This window comes from Bos grunniens, chromosome 28 (genome assembly GCF_055505025.1).
Source record: "Bos grunniens cultivar Pamir isolate PY7600 chromosome 28, Bosgru_T2T1.0, whole genome shotgun sequence".
Taxonomy (NCBI): domain Eukaryota; kingdom Metazoa; phylum Chordata; class Mammalia; order Artiodactyla; family Bovidae; genus Bos; species Bos grunniens.
The window spans coordinates 20,822,981-20,837,974 of record NC_141192.1 but is presented as its reverse complement, the minus strand read 5'-3'; the positions used below and the strand labels follow the sequence as shown (position 1 = coordinate 20,837,974).

Here is a 14,994-nt window from a genome sequence, read left to right as displayed (position 1 = left end):
TGGCCAGCCCCAATTCTTGTGAATTTCTCAGAAGAGAGATTCTGCACACCAACTGATGGCGCCCAAGCACCTATGTGGCTCCAGATCCCACTTGATCCATTCCCAATACTTGTGCAGAGCTCCAGGTCACCCTCAATGCAGCAGGTAGGAGAACTGAATTTCTTGTAGACACTATTCTGACTTGGCCAGCTAACCCCCTCTCCAACCATGACTGTAGTGACAGGAGTTGATGGGCAAAGGTAAGCAATTTATGTCTCTCCTTGTAAATAATAATCAGACTGTTATTATTACTTACTCCTTTTTGTATATGCCAGAATGCCCTGTCCACCTCCCAGGAGAGATTTGTTAAATAAGTTAGGAGCTAGTATATTCTTAGGACAGGGTTAAGTCCAAGGAGGTAAAGAATCTGAACAGAGAATGCATTTGCTAGTTGTCACAGATGAGCCACCTGTTGGGCATCAAAATATTCCCCAAGACCTCCCCCAAGAAATTTGAGAACAAGTAGATCCTGCAGTTGGGTTGGTGCCAGGAAGTGCAAAACGTATTCCCCCAATAAAAATAAGGCCTGGGGAAAACACCCCTGGAAGAGACAATATCCTTTAAAGTCTGAGGCCCTGAGGGTAATCTAACCACTGTTCAGCTAATTTCTAAAACACAGACTCTTTAAGCTCTGCTGATCCCCTTGCAACACCCTGGCCTCCCTGCTCAGAAGTCTAGCAGGGAGAATCAGTTTGTGCAAGACTAAGGAGCAGAGAATGAGGCAGTCCCCCCTGTTCACCCCTGGTGCCAAAACTGTACTCCCTTCCCACACAACTGCCATGGAAAGCTGAGTATTACTGTTTTGGAGCTCCAAGATGCATTTTTCTACATTTCCCCCCATCCAGACTCTCAATACCTTTTTGCCTTTGAATGGAGAGGCCCTGACACCCTGGAGGCTACCCAATGTACATGGACAGTGAGTACACAGGGTTTGCAACATAGGCCCCACTTTTTTGAGAAATACATTAGCAAGGGAATCAAGGGAACTGAGTCTTGAGAACTCTGCTACAATTATGTTGGTAATTATTGATGAATAGTGAGACCAAACAAGACTCAAATCAAAATACTGTTAGGGTCTAAATTTTTGGGCAAAAAGGGGATATAAAGCCTCTTTAACCAAGGCACAGATCTCAGCAATGGATTCAATATTTTGAATCTGTTTTGACTCCAGGGGCATGAGCCCTGGCCATAGATTAAAACCCAGCAATTAGTGCATTACCATCTCCAATCAGAAAGAGGTAACTCCCAGCTTTATGGGGATGGCTGGGTTCTATCTGGATTTCAAATTATGGCCTCATAGCAAAACCCCATATGACATTCTAAAGGGAGGGGAAGGGTACCCCTTCAATGGAATAAGACCACGAGCAGGGCTTGGAGACTCTAAAGATTGAGCTGAATAGAGTACCAGCTCTGGGGCTTCCAAATCTGGAGAAGTCCTCTACTCTGTATGGTCACAGAAGGTCAAGGATAGCACCAGAAGTCCTGACTCCAAGGCTGGGACTGGATCAGAGACCAGTGGCTTACTTTTCAAAACAATTGGACTCAGTGGCCCTGGGAATGCCAAGCTGCTGTGGGCAGTAGCAGTCACAGCCAAGTTGGTTAATGAGGCTTCCAAGCTCACCCTGGGACAACACTTAGATGTGTTAACCCCTCATCAGGTACTATCTGTGCTGGAAGTCACAGGACATCATTGGTTGACTGGAGGAAAGTTTATAAGATACCAGGCCCTTTTAATGGACATCCTTGACATTACCTTAAAGGTGTGCCAAACCCTAAACCTAGTAACTCTGCTTTCACTGGTTGAGAGTGGAGACTTATTGCCTCAGTGTATAGAGACCCAAGAACAAACTTACTCCAGCAGGTCTGATCTTCTAGATGAGCCTCTTGACAACCCTGAGGTTGAATGGGAGTTTGGTAGAAATGGGAACCCGACAGGCAGTATATGCCACAGCTAGTCTAGATGAAGTCATAAAAGCCATGGCCCTGCCACTCCAGATATTAGTCCAAATGACTGAACTAATTGCATTAATGAGAGCTTTGCAATTAGGGAAGAATAAAAAATTAGATGTTTTCACTGACTCTAAATGTGGATTCTACCTGCCATATGCTCATGCTACCATTTGTAAAGAAAGGGGAAGGTTAACTGCTAAAAATTCTCCCATAAAACATAAGATTTGGTTCTGGCTCTTTTAGAAGCAGTGTAGCTCCCAATCTGAGTAGCAGTAATCCTCTGTAGAGCCCATCTGAGGGAAGGATCTATTGTCAGCAAAGTGAACAGCAAAGATGATCAACTTGCAAAGCAGGCAGCTAGAATGCAGGAACCTGGGCTTCCCAGGTGGCTTAGTTGTAAAGAATCCTCCTGCCAAAGCAGGAGACGTGGGTTCGATACCTAGGTCAGGAAGATACCTTGGAGGAAGAAATGGCAGCCCTCTCTAGTATTCTTGCCTGGGAAATTCCATGGATAGAGGAGCCTGGTGGGCTGTAGTTCATGGGATCCCAAAGAGTTGGACACGACTGAGATACTGAGCACATATGAACAAATTATGGCTCTAGTGATTCAGTTCAGTTCAATCCCTCAGTTGTGTCCGACTCTTTGTGACGCCATGGACTGCAGCATGCCAGGCTTCCCTGTCCATCACCAACTCCCAGAGCTTGCTCAGACTCATGTCCATCGAGTCAGTGATGCCATCCAACCATCTCATCCTCTAGTGATTGCCCCCCCGAACTTCCTAGCCTTCCCCGATATTCCCCAGAGGAACACAAATACTGAAAAATAGGGCTATGAGAAGGGAAGCACAGGCCAGAATAAAAAGGAATATAAGGTTTTAATCCCTGGGGCCCAACAATGGAAACTCACTGATTTACATGATTCCATCCACTACTGGAGGGAAGAGGCTCAAAAGAACAGTAAAACAAGTCATGCTGACCTATGATTTATGTGCCCACAATAACCCACACACCCATCCAACCCCCCTTTCATTACTCAGGTTGATTCAACCCCGAGGGACATATCCCAGGGAAGACTGACAGTTAGATTTCACCCAAATGTACTCATGATCAGGACATAAACATCTTCTGGTATTCCTTGCTACTTTCACAGGATGGTCTGAAGCCTTCCCTACCTGATCTGAAAAGGCTATGGAAGTCTGTAAGTCCCTTTTAAAAGAAATAATTCCTCAGTTTGGACTTCCAAAGTCCCTCTAGAGTGATAACAGGCTCTCTCTTATAGCCCAAATCACACAAGGGCTCCTCTCCCAGGGATAGACTACAAGTAACACATCCCTTGGCAACCTAGTCTTCAAGTAAGGTAGAGAAAATGAACCATACTTTATAGAAAACCTTAGCAAAGCTCTGCCAAGAAACTCAGAAACCCTGGACAACTTGCTTCCTACTGCAGACTCTGTGTAGTCTGTGTAGCCCCAGGAGTGGTCTGAGACATAGCACATTGCAATGACCTGTGGGAGGCCTTTTTGTACTACTGACATTCACTGATGAGGAAGTGAACCAGGCTCTGACATTTATTATTAATCTGGACAAGTTCAGAAGGTGATCCAGGATTATGCTCACAAGGCACTGCCAGCTCCCACTGAAAACTACAGAAATGGAGCTGTTCCTTCACAAAGAAACCAAATCCTTCTTAAAACCTGGAAAGAGGGGTCCCCCCAGGACCAAGAATTGCCAAAAATGGAAGGACAGCTATTAAGTAATTTTAACCACCCCCACTGCTGTCAAACTGCAAGGGATATGTAGTTGGGTACATTTGTCCAGACTAAAGCTTTTACTTCCAGAAACCCCATAGGTCACTGGAGAGGAACAGGAAAGCTGTGAGCCAGTGGAAGATCTGAGACACCTGGTCAAAAACCAGGCACCGGTCTTTCCTGATGGTAGAGTGGTTAAGAATCTATCTTGCAATGGAAGGGACACCAGTTGAATCCCTGGTCCAGGAAGAGCCCACACGTTAAGGGCCAACTAAGCCCATGTGCCACAACTTCTGAAGCCTTGAGCCTGTGCCTTGCAAAAAGAGAAGCCACCACAAATAGAAGCCTACACACTGAAACTAGAGAACAGCCCCTGCTTGCCACAACTAGGGAAACACCCACACTCGGCAACAAACACCCAGCACAGACAAAAATACGTAAATAAACATATTTTTTAATGCTTAAAAAAAAGGCACCGTCAACAGAAAAGTAAAATGATGTAGTGGGTTGGCTTCTATCTGAATCCCTAACAGGACTTGGGACCTCTCATTTCCTTGGCTGATGTGGTTCTTGCCAGTTGTCTGACAACTGTTGAATATCTTCTGGCGGAACAAGGTAGAGTTTGTGTGATGACTAATACTTTCTGCTGCACTTGATCAATGGGATAGGACATGTAAAAGTTAATATTAAGGAAACATAAGCCCAGGAAGAGTGGCTTCATAATTTTGGTAGGGGCAATTTCACCTCCCTTGTCTGGTCAACAGCTAAGAAAGCCCAAAGTTAACCCGCTTCCTTTCCTTTCTAGGCCTCTTAAGGGTGATTGTTGTTCTCCTTTTCAGTCCTTGTTCGTTGAAACTGTTGGTTAAGTGTGTGTTTTTTAGGCTCCAACAGTTTGAAATAAGGCTTATGATGGCTCAAGGAATTCAGCCCATTCCAGTAGAGTGGCCCTGGTCCCTATAGGTGCTTGGAACAGTCAGCAAGGGACTTCTACACCTCTTGGGCAGGGTAGGGTCTGTAGCCTCTGTCCAGGAGGAAGAAGTTTCAGAAGAAGAGAACTTTGACCCCTTACCCTTTTAGAATAGGGTGTTGAGTATTTCGTGGGGAATGAGACAGGCTGGGACTGGGACCCTTTGCTGAAGTGCACAATGCTTGCACTGAATACATCTCTCCTGGAGCCTGCATAGGCAGTTGGGGCAATTTCTGGACCTAAGAGATACAAAGACAGCAAAAAACCCCAACCTCCACTTTTGAGGAGCCTGGAGCATAAGCAGATGGCTGGGAGCAAAAGCAGGACACTGTGCATGGCCCTGCACACTCCACCACCTAACAGGTGGGCAAATTCCTAAGCCACCCCTCCAGTCGGACCCTAGTCACAGCCCTACCCTCACCCCATATAAGGAACAGACTTTCTTCTCCATCAGGGAGAAAGCAAGCAAGGTAAACTTCTTTGGGCTCACTCCCCTATGCTGTAGCGGGAGCTCTAGTAAAACCTTTCCTGAAAAAAGAAAGTGAGATTTTTTGGTACAAAAGTCCTTGCTTGCCATTTTCTTTTCAATGTCACTAGCTTTACATATATATATATATATATATATATATATATATATATATATGTATGTATATAATGGGATATTATTCAGCCATAAAGAATGAAATAATGCCATCTGCAACAACATGGATGGACTTAGAGATTATCATGCTAAGTGAAGTAAGTCAGACAAAGACAAATATATGATATCACTAACATGTGGAATCTAAAAAGATGATACAAACAAACTTATTTACAAAACAAAAACAGACTCACAGACTGGGAAAACAAATTTAGAGTTACCAAAGGGAAAGATGTTGAGGGGAGGGATAAATTTGGAGTTCGAGATTGACATATACACACTCCTATATAAAAAAATCAGAAATGCGATGGCACCCCACTCCAGTACTCTTGCCTGGAAAATCCCATGGACAGAGGAGCCTGGTGGGCTGCAGTCCATGGGGTTGCACAGAGTCGGACACGACTGAGTGACTTCACTTTCACTTTTCACTTTCACGAATTGGAGAAGGAAATGGCAACCCACCCCAGTGTTCTTGCCTGGAGAATCCCAGGGACGGGGAAGCCTGGTGGGCTACCGTCTATGGGGTCGCACAGAGTCGGACACGACTGAAGTGACTTAGTAGCAGTAGCAGCAGCATATACAAAATACATAACCAGGGAATTCCCTGGTGTTCCAATGGTTAGGATTTTGTGCTCTCACTGCCTAGTGCTGGAGTTCAGTCCCTGGTCGGGGAGCTTAAGTCCCACAAGCCGGGTGGCATGGTCATAAATAAATAAATAAATAAGGACTTCCCTGGTGGTCCAGTTGTCTGCCTGCCAATCAGGGGGAAGGGTTCAATCCCTGGTCCAGGAAGATACTACATGCCTTGGGTCAACTAAGCCCATGAGCCACGACTACTGAAGCCGGCACTCTAGAGCCTGCGAGATGCAAATACTGAGCCCGAGTGCCACAACTACTGAAGTCACTGTGCCCAGGAGCCCATGCTCTGGAAGAAGAGAAGCTACCACAATGAGAAGCAAGTGTAACACAACCAGAGAAGATCTGAGTACAACAAAGACCCAATGCAGCCAAAGATAAATTAAAAAAAATTTTTTTAAGTTTAAAAATAAAAAGCACTTACTGTATAACACAGGGAACTCACTCAATATTCTGTAATAACCTATATGGGGAAAGAATCTGAAAAAAGAATGGATATATGTATAACTGAACCACTTTGCTGTATAACTGAAACTAACACATCATTGAAAAACCACCCTATCCAAATATAAAAATTAAAAAAAAAAAAAAAAGAACTAACAATCTAGGTAGAGATGGGGCAAAAGTCCATAAAAATTACATAATTTAAATAATAGTTCAGGGAAAAGAGTAAGAAATATCTCAGGGTATTGAATGTTTTAACTGCTAGACAAATGACAACACACACTTGGATCTGAAAAGGCATTAAAAAACAATGTAGGGACCTCCCTGGCAGTCCAGTGGTTAAAGCTCAGCGTTTCCACTGCAGGGGTATGGGTTCAGTTCCTGGTCTGGGAATTAAGATCCTGGATGCCACATGGCAGGAAAAAAAAAAGAAAAGCAATGGAATTAACAACACTGTTGTATGTTATACATGAAAGTTGTTAAGAGCAAATTCTAATAAGAGTTCTATCACAAGGAAAAAATAATTAAAAATTTTTCTACCTGCATGACATGATGGATTGTCATTAAACTTATTGTGATTATCATTTCATGATGTATGTAAATAAAATCATTATGCTGTACACCTTAAATTTATATAGTGCTATATGTCAATTATATATCAATAAAACTGGAAGAAAAAAGATCTAAAAAAATATGGCTAGATTTAGACAACTAATAGGCTGAAAGCATCATTCCTTTATTCATTCACTTATTCAACAAGTGAATGACTACTATCAGAAGACTATTTACTTGTCAATTCTGAGCAGTTATCTGAGAAAAACACTGAAAACTGCCTGTGAATTTTAGGGTCTTTCAGATGGTGTAGGCTATCTTTGGGGGGAAAAGCCTGGTTATTAAGGACAAGTTTGCTTAAATGCCATTCTCATTTTTTTGCTGTGCGTCTCAGGGGCCTATACTGGGTGTAGGAGAGACTTCTTCCCTCACAACTGCTGTGGGGAAAGTTTTTGCAATTGCCTGTAGTTCAGTGGAGTTTTCTTGATTATCTGCATCTTGTTCGTCCGGGTTATCTACTTTGCTCCTCAGATCAGTTTGAGCCGGTGCTGTTAGTTTTTCTCCAGATCATGTGAGGGGGGAGAGCTTGATAGATTTTGTGGGTTTTTTTAATTAAAAAAATTTTATTTTTAATTGGAGGATAATTACCATATTGTGATGGTTTTGGCCATACATCAACATGAATCAGCCATAGGTAATAAAAATTTGGAACGTTCCAAGGATTTGCGTGTTGTCCTTTTGCAGTGGCCATGATAATCTCTGTATTATTCCAATTTTAGTATATGTGCTGCCAAAGCAAGCATTTATTTTTGTTTTTGAATAGAAAATAGCCACATGCATATTTCAAATGCTATTTTTTTTTAGCCAATTAGTTTTCTTCTCCATGTACTTAAGGGCTGACAAATACTGTCAAGGGCCAGATGGTAAATACTTTAGACTTTTCAGGCCAAGTGGTCTACTGTAGCTATTCAGTGCTGCTGTGAAAGCACCTGAAGACAGTACATAAATGAAGGAATGTGGCTGCGCTACAAAAAAATTTACTTGTGAAAATAGGTGGCAGGCTGGCTTTGGCCTGGAGGCATCGTTTACCAACTCTTGCTTTTACTGGTTTACTTTTAGATTTTCTTTATACATTATGTAAAAAACATACTTATAAAAGCTAACATTACTGAGCAATTCCAGATACGCTACTAAGCACTTTATATGCATTATTTCATATAATTATCTCAAACTTTGACATGGATACTATCATCCCCCTTTTACAGAATGTTCAGTTGAGGCTTAGAGAGCTTCAGTGACGTGCTCAAGGTCATACAGGTAGGCACTGGCAGAACTATTATTTGAACCAAGGCCAATATGAGTATATTTTACCAAGTTAATAAGTTGCTAGTTCTATTAATTTCAGTTTAAATGGACTATAAGAAAAGACAACCATCCATTGATGGATGAATGGATAAAGAAAATGTGGTATATATACACAGTAGACTATTACTTGGCCGTAAGAAAAGTATGAAATCTTGCTACTTGCAACAACATGAATGGATGCAAAAGATACTCTGCTTTGTGAAGTAAATCAGACAGAGAAAGACAATACCCCATGATTTCACTTACATGTGGAATCTGAAAAACAATAGATGAACTAACAAAACAGAAAACAAACTCATGGATACAGAGAACAAATGGGGCTGCCAGATGAGGAGAGCAAGTGAGAGGTTGGGCAAAACAGATGAAAGAGATCAGGAGGTACACACTCACAATTATAAGTCATGGGGATGTAATGTATAGCATAATCTGTAATGAATGTAATGTATGGTCAATAATATTCTTTATAGATGTAATATTGCCATGCAATAACTTTGCATGGTGACAGATGGTTACTAGACTTACCAGGCTGACCATTTTGTAATGCATATAAATGTCATGTTGTACATGATGCAAATATTGTATATGAGCTATACATCATATGAGAAAAATCTAAAGCAACAACTGCGCATGAAGTAATTTGCTGACAAACCACTGAACCAGGTCCAAGCTATAATAAGGGAAGATTAACCTAAAAACATAATTTTCCAAGTCATAGTTATAGCTATACCTATGTATATATTGATGGCTTCTCTGGTGGCTCAGTGTTAAAGAAGACATCCGTCAATGCAGGAGACTCGGTTTTGATCCCTTGGTTGGGAAGATCCCTTGGAGAAGGAAATGCAACCTACAACAATATTCTTGCATGGGAAATCCCATGGACAGAGGAGCCTGGCAGGCTACAGTCCATGGGGATGCAGAGTCAGATATGACTTAGGGACTAAACAACAACAATATATATAGATACATAGATGTTAAGATTAAAATTATCCATTTTGTGGATACATGTATATTTATAACTTAGTCCCTTGCTGTTCACCTGAAACTACCTCAACATTGTTAATTGGCTATACCCCAATACAAAATAAAAAGTTTGAAGTTACAAAATTTTGTATCAAAAATAAATAAGTGACCATGTAAAAAAATAAAGTTACAAAATAAAATTATCCATTTTATAGCTAAGTTGTCATTGTAGTATTTCTAAACTTTTCATAGTTATCTCCATTGCAGGTCTGTTTTTGATTATTACAATCAGTTGCCAATCATAAGACATGAAGAGAGAAAACTCAAATATGTTAGGGCAACAATATTTTTTTAAATGGCCCAGTGCACGTGTAATAGATCCATTAATAAGGTAAGTGTCAGTACACAATGAAGCCTTTTAGTCATTTTGCACATCAGAGAGATGTGATCTTTGGGGGGAAAAGTCAATTGGGGCTTATAATATCCTTTCAAGTTGTTTCTTTAATCATTAACTATTATTTTGTGACTTTGAAAAAACTTAAAATAGGAAAGACAATTCAAGAAAGCAACCAAGAACTGTGTGTCAAGGAGAAATTCCAGGAAAAGTACAGCTCTCATAAAAAAATTTGCTCATACTACTCAACCACATACTTTAAGGCAGTAACTTCTCAGTGATGGAGTAGGGATAGAAAGAAATGGATAAATTAAAAGTGTACTTTGGAAGTAGAATCACAGGACATGCTAGAGGATTATGTAGAAGGCATGAGGGGGAAAGGAGTCAAGAACCATATTAAGTTGAAGTGTGCAAGAGACCCTCATTTCGAGGGAGATGTGGGGTTAGAATGAAGACTTCTGTTTAGGTCATAGTGAGTTTAGGATGCTTGAGAAGGAATGATTGCTAACAGCGCCCTTTAATCAGATTTTCCAAGGAAAGTGAAGGGGATCAAGAGGAGGCAAAGAGGGGAGGGAGTTGTACTGGGGATGTGAGATGTCTGCATCTCAGCTCCTCTCATTTCTTCATCCCTCTTGAGAACTGACTCTAGAACAAGTCCCCCTGTTATAAGCCATTCTTGGTACAGCCAATTTGTTCTCAACCTTATTCAACCTCACACTTTCACTTTATAACCATTCATTCATTTGCTTTACAAATAATGAGCTCTTTCTGTGGGCTACTCTCTGTGCCACACTCTAGAACATAACCTGTAAGGCACAGCTTCTTAAAATCCTGATAGCTTTTCCTCTTCTCAACTGAATTCATCCTGATCTAAAGATAAAATTCAAGTGTAACAAGAACTGGTCTTAAAACTAGACTTTAGGGGCTTCCGTGGTAGTTCAATGGTAAATAATCCACCTGCCAATGCAGGAGACACAGCTTTCATCCCTGGTCTGGGAAGATCCCACGTGTGGGGGACAACTAAACCCATGTGCCATAACTCCTGAGCCAGCGCTCTAGAGCCCATGAACCTCCACTACCGAAACCTGCGCACCTAGTGCCCAGGCCCTGCAACAGGAGAAGCTACTGCAATGAGAAGCCTACACACCAGAACTCAGGAGTAATCCCTGCTCACTGCAACTGGAGAAAGCATGTGCAGCAAAGCAGACCCAGCACAGCTAAAAATAATATTAAATCATAAAAAAACAGCCTTTAGTCTCATAACTATCCACACAATTTCCCCTTTGCCATTCCTGTCTATAGTGACTTTTCATATTTTAAGACTTTGCCTTTAGTCTTTTCATATTTTAAGACTTTGCCTTTAGTTATTGGCAGAAAGTTTCACTGGCTGCTTGTGGCCTCCACCTTTTTACTCATATAGTCTGTTCAACAAACTGCTTTCTGAGCTTCCAAGAGATGGCTGCTCTCCCAGACTTTGTTGCTTGTCTGGATGATTAATTAATTCTCAAACTTTTTGGTCTCAAGTTCTCTTTGCACTGAAAATGGAGGATGCCAGACAGCCATCATTCATGTGCGTCTGTGCTTGGTCTCTCAGGCATATCTGACTCTTTGCGACCTCATGGATGGCAACCAGCCAGGCTCTTCTGTCCATGAGGATTCTCCAGGCAAAAATACTGGAGTGAGTTACCATGCCCTCCTCCAGGGGATCTTCCCAACTCAGGGATCGAACTGGGGTCTCCTGCACTGCAAGAGGACTCTTTACCAGTTGAGCCACCAGGGAAGCTCACTGTTTATGTAGGTTGCATATTTTATGTTTATTTGAAATTCAATTTAAGGAAATTTCAGTAATTTGTGTTAATAATAAACCCATTGAAATTTTTTTTGGCTGCACTCTAAGGTACACGGGATCTTAGTCCATTGACCAGATGTTGAACCCGGCCTCCTGCAGTGGAAGTGCAGAGGCTTAACAACCTGATTACCAGGGATGGCCTTAGATTTAAACAATTTTATGAAAAATTGTCTCCCAGAAAAAGTGGCATATTTTACAATTTTGCAAACATCTTTAATGTCTGACAATAGGAAACAAATTGATTCTCATAACTGGTGTGATGTAACATGTCATGTAGCCTTTGGAAAATTCCACTATACATTTGTGAGAGCATGAGTGAACAAAGCAATCTCTTATTATTATGGTAACAGTTTCATGGGCTCTCTTGCCCCAGCCTGAGGTTCCCTGGCCACTAGTTTCTGAACTGCTGTAATCCTTGATCTACAAAGTATAGAAATGACTCATACAACTCAACAACAACAACCAACCAAATGGAAAAAAAATGGGCAGAAGACAAAACAGACATTTCTCAAAGAAGACATACAGTTGGCCATAGGCGTATGGAAAGATGCTCAACATCACTAATTATTAGAGAATCACGAGTCATTAGAGAAATGCAAATCAAAATTATAATTAAGTACCAACACACACCAGTCAGAATAGCCCTCATTAAGAAGTCTACAAATAACAAATGCTGGAGAAGATGTGGAGGAAAGGGAACCCTCCTACACTGTTGGTGGGAACATAAGTTGCCACTATGGAAAACAGTATGAAGATTCCTCAGAAACTAGAATTACCATACGATCCAACAATTGCACTCCTGGGCATACATCAGACAAAACAATAATTCAATAAGATACATGTACCCCTATGTTCATAGCAGTACTGTTCACAATAGCCAAGACATGCTGCTGCTACTGCTACTAAGTCACTTCAGTCGTGCTGACTCTGTGTGACCCCAGAGACGGCAGCCCACCAGGCTCCCCCATCCCTGGGATTCTCCAGGCAAGAACACTGGAGTGGGTTGCCATTTCCTTCTCCAGTGCATGAAAGTGAAAAGTGAAAGGGAAGTCGCTCAGTCGTGTCCGACTCTTAGCGACCCCATGGACTGCAGCCTACCAGGCTCCTCCATCCATGGGATTTTCCAGGTAAGAGTACTGGAGTGAGGTGCCATCGCCTTCTCCAAGCCAAGTCATGGAGGCAACCTAAATGTCCATCAACAGACAAGTGGATAAAGAACGTGTGGTACACTACAGTGCAATACTATTTAGCTATAAAAGAATGAAATAATGTCATTTGCAGCAACATGGATGCAACTAGAGATTTTCATACTAAGTGAAATAAATCAGAGAAAGACAAACACCACATGATATCATGTCACTTTTATTTGGAATATATGGCACAAGCTAGTGAGTGAAGTGAAGTCACTCAGTGGTGTCCGACTCTTTGGGATCTCATGGACTGTATCCTATCAGGCTCCTCCGTCCATGGAATTTTCCAGGCAAGAGTACTGGAGTGGGTTGCCATTTCCTTCTCCAGGGGATCTTCCTAACCCAGGGATCAAACCCAGGTATCCCACATTGCAGGCAGACACTTTACTGTCTTTTCCACAAGCAAACCTATCTACAAAACAGAAATAGATTCACAGAGAATAGACTTGTACTTGCCAAGGGGGTTGTGGGGGAGAGGGAGGGATGGACTAGAAGTTTGGGGTGCATAGATGCAAACTATTACATTTAGAATGGATAAAGGAAAGCTCTTACTGTATAGCACAGGGGAATATATCCAATCTTTTGAGATAATTCATAATGGAAAAGAATATGAAAAATAATGTTCAGTTCAGTTCAATCACTCAGTCCTGTCTGACTCTTTGTGACCCCATGGACTGCAGCATGCCAGGCCTCCCTGTCCATCACAATACCTGGAGCTTACTCAAACTCATGTCCATTGAGACGGTGATGCGATCCAACCACCTCATCCTTTGTCATCCCCTTCTCCTCCCACCCTCAATCTTTCCCAGCAACAAGGTCTTTTGAAATGAGTCAGTTCTTCACATCAGGTGGCCAAAGTATTGGAGTTTCAGCTTCAGCATCAGTCCTTCCAATGAATATTCAGGACTGGTTTCATTTAGGATGGACTGGTTGGATCTCCTTGCAGTCCAAGGGACTCTCAAGAGTCTTCTCCAACACCACAGTTCAAAAGTATCAATTATTCGGTGTTCAGCATTCTTTATGGTCCAACTCTCACATCCATACATGACTGCTGGAAAAACCATAGCCTTGACTAGACAGACCTTTGTTGGCAAAGTAATGTCTGCTTTTTAATATGCTGTCTAGGTTGTTTTATAGCTTTTCTTCCAAGGAGCAAGTGTCTTTTAATTTCATGGCTGCAGTTACCATCTACAGTTATCGTGGAGCCCTCCAAAATAAAGTCTTTCACTGTTTCCATTATTTCCCCATCTATTTGCCATGAAGTGATGGGACCAGATACCATGATCTTAGTTTTCTGAATGTTGAGTTTTGAGCCAACTTTTTCACTCTCCTCTTTCACTTTCATCAAGATGCTCTTTCTGCCATAAGGGTGGTGTCATCTGCCTATCTGAGGTTATTGATATTTCTCCTGGCAAACTTGATTCCAGCTTGTGCTTCATTCAGCCCTGAATTTTGCATGATGTACTCCGCATATAAGTTAAATGAGCAGGGTGACAATATACAGCCTTGATGTACTCCTTTCCCTATTTAGAAACAGTCTGTTGTTCCATGTCCAGTTCTAACTGCAGTTCTAACTTCTTGACCTGCATACAGACTTCTCAGGAGGCAGGTCAGGTGGTCTGGTATTCCTATCTCTAAGAATTTTCCATAGTTTATTGTGATCCACACAGTCAAAGGCTTTGGCGTAGTCAATAAAGCAGAAGTGGATGTTTTTCTGGTATTCTCTTGCTTTTTCAATGATCCAATGGAAGTTGGCAATAGAATATTACTCAGCTATAAGAAAAGGATGGAATCGCACCACTTGCAACTACATGGCTAGATCCAGAAGGTAGTTTGCTAACTGCAGTCAGTCAGACAAAGAAAGAGAAATACCATGTAATTTCACTACATGTGTAATCTAAAATATAAAATAAATGAACAGAAACAGAGTCTCGGATACAGAGAAAAAATTGATGGTTGCCAGATGAGAGAAGTGGCTGGGCAAAATATGGGAAAGAGATTGAGATACACAGTTACAAATCACAACAATGTCATATCCAGCATAAGGAATATAGTCAATATTACTTATAGACATAATATTACCATACAGTAACCTTGTATGGTGGTAGATGGTTACTAGATTTCGGGTGACCATTTCATAATGTATATAAATGTCAAAACATGTTATATACTTGAAACTAACACTGTATATCAGCAATACATCAATAAATTTTTTTTTATAGGAACAACTACACCCGAAGTAAAATTGATGACAAGCCAT

At 41.5% G+C, this 14,994-nt stretch overlaps 1 long non-coding RNA gene and 1 other non-coding gene across 4 annotated transcripts in view; both read right to left on the bottom strand.

Moving 5' to 3' along the window:
- LOC147342994 (uncharacterized) overlaps positions 1 to 14,994 on the bottom strand; it is a 128,583-nt gene that overhangs the window by 100,795 nt on the left and 12,794 nt on the right. Inside the window, exon 4 of one of the 3 annotated variants that reach the window (XR_015157099.1) lies at positions 6,362 to 6,825. The exons of the other annotated variants lie outside the window; for them this stretch is intronic. This is a non-coding gene — a long non-coding RNA (uncharacterized LOC147342994). Of the gene's footprint in view, positions 1 to 6,361; positions 6,826 to 14,994 lie in introns of those variants that run through there. 3 annotated transcript variants of the gene reach the window in all.
- LOC147342995 (U6 spliceosomal RNA) lies at positions 7,676 to 7,779 on the bottom strand. The gene has a single exon (XR_015157248.1). It is a non-coding gene; the product is annotated as a U6 spliceosomal RNA (small nuclear RNA).